The sequence below is a fragment of the Carassius auratus genome, unplaced genomic scaffold (assembly GCF_003368295.1).
Source record: "Carassius auratus strain Wakin unplaced genomic scaffold, ASM336829v1 scaf_tig00009230, whole genome shotgun sequence".
NCBI classification, from domain to species: domain Eukaryota; kingdom Metazoa; phylum Chordata; class Actinopteri; order Cypriniformes; family Cyprinidae; genus Carassius; species Carassius auratus.
In genome coordinates, this window is record NW_020524016.1 from 36,639 (window position 1) to 42,656 (window position 6,018).

General features: G+C 36.0%; 1 pseudogene; it reads right to left on the minus strand.

The window, feature by feature from the left end:
- Nucleotides 1–5,679, minus strand: part of LOC113072502 (potassium voltage-gated channel subfamily H member 1-like) — a 42,311-nt pseudogene extending 36,632 nt beyond the window's left edge.
- Between the last annotated feature and the right edge of the window lie 339 nt (nucleotides 5,680–6,018).

Below are 6,018 nucleotides of genomic sequence, written 5' to 3' on the forward strand. Positions count from 1 at the left end.
TCAAGGAAAAGTAAGAGTTCAAAGGCAGCCACTTTCTCAAAAACTCCATTTCTGACATTTATCATATAAAAAAACTGCCAGGGGAAATTTTGAAAAATGACATAAGGCATATGTAACAGAATACATGCAGAATACATTTGACTGTGTTTATTCTGCTACATACACTAAAGCGTTCAAAATTTGCCATTAGTGTGATTTATTTTATATTTCTGAAGACTCTTACAGTCACCAAGGCTGTGTTTATTTGATCCAAATTACACTAAAAACTGTAATATTGAGAAAACTTATTTCAATTTAAAGTGTTTTCTATTGTAATATATTTAAAAAAATATATACATTTCTGTGATGGCAAACCTGGATTTTTTAGCAGTCATTGCTCCTGTTTTCAATGTTAAATAATCATTCTAATATGCTGATTTGGTGCTAATAAAATATTTGTTAAAACTGTGATTTTTTTTAGGATTCTGTCATGAACATACATTTCAAAATTACAGTATATATTACATTTGAAAAATAAATATTTAGTAGCAGTTTAAATGTCTTTACTGTCACTTTTAATGTTTTAATGCATCCTTACTAGTATATATATATATATATATATATATATATATATATATATATATATATATATATATATATATATATATATATATATAATTAAATTATTTTACACTCTTACGTCCCCACATTCAACTCTACATAGTCCATAGTGTAGTACAATATACTCTGCTGTATTATATTGCATATTGTAAGACAATATTTTACTGAACGTATACTGAGTTGTATTGTGGGCATACTTCATTACAAACAATATTATACTATATTGTATATTGTGCTGTCTAATGCGGTATTAATACTATAAATGGTAAATTGCATGTCTACTGAATTCAAGCGCCTTTCTACAAGAACTTGCAATTCTCTCTCTGCCATCCTCTCTCTTAGAAAGAAAATATGATCAATATGATGAGAAATAAAAACCATCTCTGCATGAAGTCTGATACCTGCAAGTGCTGCTTTTCTGCATGACCTCAGCACGGTGGTAGCCAGACAGCTTACAAAAGCCATCATTACTGTAAACGATGGGCCAGTCTACGATCTGGGCATTTCCCAACACAAAGTTTGTGTCTGTGGAAAGAGCACAGGAGGGTATGGGGAGGAAACAGGTGAGAGGAACCAGGCACAAGGTCAATGGTAAGAAACCTAGAGGTCATCTCTGGTAATGGATGGGTGGACATTGTCACACCAGCTGAAAGCCACTGATCTGACATGTTTTTTAAAACACTGAGTATTTCAGCTTCTTAATTTATCAGCCGGTACCTGTGATGGTTATGCACAGTAGTGTTGCTTCAGCACATGAACCACCCTCAGATTATCCTAAAACCCCATTCAAACTAAAAAAACAAGTTTATCTCTATGTTTCTTCTGAGATCTTCTTGTCCAGATACAGTTCCCTGCCTTATAGGGTTTTTTATTGTAAAGTTGAGCAAAAAGAAACATGGTAGTCTCAGCCTCAAACAACCCACAAACCACTCAGACTGTTTGATCCATATTAGAGTCCTGCAAAGTGGCTGAAACGGGTGGATTTTGAAATTCCTAGTTGCGCGGGTAGTAGCGTGGATGAAAAATATGTGCAATATTTGTATGTCTAAATTACCATTAAACATACGCAACAACGATATGACATTTGACCCATCATGTCACCACCACTGCGACTGTACTGCGAGAGAGACTTTTCCACAGCTGGATTTGTAATTCAAGAATGGAGAACGCAACTTAAACCTGGGACTATGGACGATAACCTTTTCCTACGCAGTAACCTTAAGGGAAAACAAAGTGCACTTTGGTTTCATTAGCACATCAATGACACTGTTGTGATGTTGAGAGAGGTGCGAGATAAAAAATAAATCACTTTAATTGGAATGATTTTAGCGTGTGTGATTTATCGCAGGCGCGGATCAGGTAACGGGTCAAATATTAAAGGGTCTGGGCGGGTGCGGATTTAATTTTTATATTATCATGGGTGACGGGTCGGATCTGGTGCTGAACTTTGCAGGTACGGGCGGGCACTGGTCTCCAAAAATGGACCCGTGCAGGATTCTAATCCATATTGGATGAAGAATTGAAAAGATCTGGCTGCAAAAAGTTTGTTTAAATATAATTTACATGGTTTCTCTTAAATTACTGGAAGTCAGGGTTCATAGGTTTGTGTTTGCAAGTCTAGGAAATAATAATTGCTGAATTTGCCAAAGTTTGCGGGGTTGTAGTATCAAATCTTTTCAAAATATTCAACAATTTTGTTTGAGATACTTATAAGCTAGTAAATGAGAAATGCTTGATCACACCTGTGTATTCCACCTAAACTATCACTGTTACATCAGTTTTGAAGCAAAAATAAATAAATAAATAAATTCCCACCAAAACAAATTGTTGTGGTTGGACATACACATGTATCCCGTCCCTGTTTGGTTTTTGGACAGTATAAGCTTAAATTGTAAATTTTAAATAATGAAAGATTATGTTTTACATTACACTATGTTCAAAATTTGGGGTCATAAATTAAAAAGTTTAATCAGCAAGGACACATTCAATTGATCAGAAGTCACACAAAAAATATGGTACAAAATGTTACGAAACAAAATTAACTTTCTATTAAGAAGTTTTGACAGTTTCCACAAAAGTATTAAGCACAACCATTTTTAGCATTGGTAATAATAGTAAAAGTTTATTGAGCACCAAATCAGCAAATTAGAATAATTTCTGAAGGATCATGTGATACTGAGATAATGGTTGCTAAAAATAAAAACACATATTACTGGTTTGACAGCATTTTAGATTAAATGCAGCTTTGGTGATCAAAATAGACTTCTTACAAAAACAGTTTAAAAATCTAACTGACCCCAAACTTTTGAACAGTAATGAATATAGTACCAAAATTCTTCTCTGACACCCATAAAACTGTGAGAGTAGCTAAAACACACAACCCGATACCTTTAACATCTTCAAAAAACTTTCAGGCACTCTGCTATGTCTCTTATAAATCTTTTCATTGTCCAAATGCACAACAGGTGTCTTTGCACACAGAGTCAGTTTGTGTTCTTCTGGAGAATCACAGCCATTTTTAGTTATACCTGAACTTTTAGTCCTGTGTGTGTTTTCCAAATGTCTGTGTTGAAAACTCTCTGTACCAGCGTCATCTGTAATAGGCTTCATCTCTGTAACCTTGCTTTAACCTTTCATCTGATGTCTGTCAATGTCAGTGTGTTAGTGGCTAGTGTGTTAAGCAGGCTATCAGGCTGATTAGCTGACAATAGTGATTTAACGGCTGCTGAGTAAGCCAGTAGCACTTTTAACAAAGTGTATCTCAAAGATTGAGCAAGCTCACGGTAACACTATACAACCTGTAATCTGATATAAAAGAATTAGAAACTAAAGTCTGTCACGAATGAGGTACAGTGAAGACTTTTCCAGTATTTAAAAGCAAGAAATTGCCTTTATATAAGCATTGTCCTCATGTAATATGTACATTGTAAACAGTATCATGACTTTTATCAGTCTCACAACCTTTGTTTGCATATTTACACACAGTAGGGTTCATAAAATTAAAGATTTTGTGTGATCAATGTCACAGATTTGTTTGTTTCCATAGAAATAGTATGAAAACTCATTTCATATTCTTTTTTTTATTATTATATTTCCTGTTAATATTCCTGTTTATTTCAAAGATTACATTTTTGTTTTCAAGATTTTTAATCCCAGACTTCTGACCCCCACAAGTTTTTTTTTTTTTTTCATAATAAAATATCTCCTTCACCTCATTCAGACATAACATGAATGGCAAAATCTTTGACTGCACATATGATGGAAACACAGACAGACATTTAATCTTTCTATGGCTAATGTGGAGGGTAAATATGAGATGAGCAAATGTGGAAGGGCGGCATCAGAATCAGAAGTGAAGGAAAACTCAGATCTATGATATCAATTGATTTAAGAGCATGGTGGTGGATTTGCCACAGAGCACAGTTCTCCTCTACTGAGCATAAACACGGGAAGTTCACTCCACACACTGAAACAAACACACACACACACACATGTGGACTCGCACGCACCACAATGGAGGAAAAACGTTCCATGCCAACATTTGTTATTTTACAGCAAGTGCTGTCAGCGCTGAATGAGGCAACATCTGCATAATTTTCACCATAACTAAGCAGCTTTGAAATATCAACAGCACTGTTAAACCACTTTAACACTAAACCACAAAAGAGTTTAATAAAGCTTTACATATAAATTCAGACTATTAAATTAAATGAACAAAAATTGTTATAGAACATTATTAAATGTCGAAAGGGAACTAGAAAGGGAGGGGGGAGAGAAGGAAAGAGAAAGCAAAAGATAGAGAAAGAGAGATAATGGAGGGATGGAATAGGTTAAAGCACAAGCGTTCTGCTCGGTGAAGGTTTATACCTGTGTGTCTATGTGATAATGTCCAAACTGGAAGTTAAAGAAAACAGAAATAGAGTTAAAATAATACACAAACACCATAGAGGAAGAGGAATTCATCCTCCTGTTCTTCTCCAAGACGGCTAGTGACCCTACATGACCAAGCAGGTCATACAGACATCAATGTTTTCAAAGGTTAATAGAAGTCCTAATGAAAACGTACATCTTTTTGATATTTTGAAAGCTGAGAGATCTCTCTACTAGGGTTCAATGCTCAAAAAGATAGACAGAGGTGGTTTCAAGTAGACATCTGGTGTTCGATTAGTTTAAAATGGCCATATGCATGCAGCAAAACTGCATGAATAAGAAAAGCAGGACTAATGGATAAACATCAATAAAAGGGATCTTGGATTCTATTTTAAGGACCTTACAGAGGGTGCAAGAACACAGTCTGATCTCACAGATAGTGCTGGTGAAGATCCTCAGCCACTTTTCAACCTTTCAGCACTCTTAAATATTAATTGCTATGAAATATTAATTTAACCTAAAGTTGTTCTCTATCCCACAATGCATGCTGATGGAAGGATGTATGAGAACAACTCAAATGGTGAAAGAGCAGCAGTTGCTGTCACACAGCGAATACAGAATAGTTTCTGCAGCCCATATTTTTTTCATAATTATTAAAATACAACAATACATTTATAAAATCTAGAAAATAATTGCACTGATAAAACGTAAATTCAAGTAAGAAAAAAAAACAAATAAATTATCTACTATAAAACATTCACTAGAATGCACCTGCATGGGGTTTACCAGACACCTTTAACTAGTTTGTGTAGTTGTTGAAGTATATAGTCAGAAGAACGCTGTCTTTCTGTAAATGTTTCCTCTAAGTTAAGTCTCTTGCGTACCTAAAGTTTTTTCTTTCTTTTCTTTATCTGCGACACTACCGCTGATAGCTACTCGTTTTTAAGTGCGCTGCTTTGGATGTGGCGGTGCGTCTTACCGTTAGACCTTCGGACAATATTTTCCAGAAAAGTGTTTTGTGGGGCCACTAGTCCTCTGCGTCCCCCGGCCATCACGGCGGGTCCTGCGCTCCTATGAGAGGCCGGCCGTCAGCATCAAGTCCCCGCACACGTCTCCGGTGTGTCTGTCGTCCACATGCCGCTGCCGCATCCAGTGATGTGTGGACCCGGGGCTCTCCTCACGCTCTCATCTCTCCTCCACCCCATTGAGCCTCCACCATCGCTTAAACTGGCGACACAGCGCCATCTATTGGCGTGTGAGGTAGCAGGTGTTCCGAGGTGAATCAATGGATGGCGCTGAATCGTCACAGTAGACGTTTGCAGTGCTAATAATACTAAGTGCTACTAAAGTCTACTAATTCCAGTCTTTTATCGTCATCTACTGGTGGATGTGTATTATTTCTTTTTAACACCTTTCGTCTTCGTAATCTACTGTAGGAAGAGATTACCTATCCGCGTCCAAAAATAGTTCATTTAAGAATTTTATTTAATGAGATGTAATGTCTCCATTTTCATTTTTTATTATAAGTGCATTTTTTTCCCCTGTCAT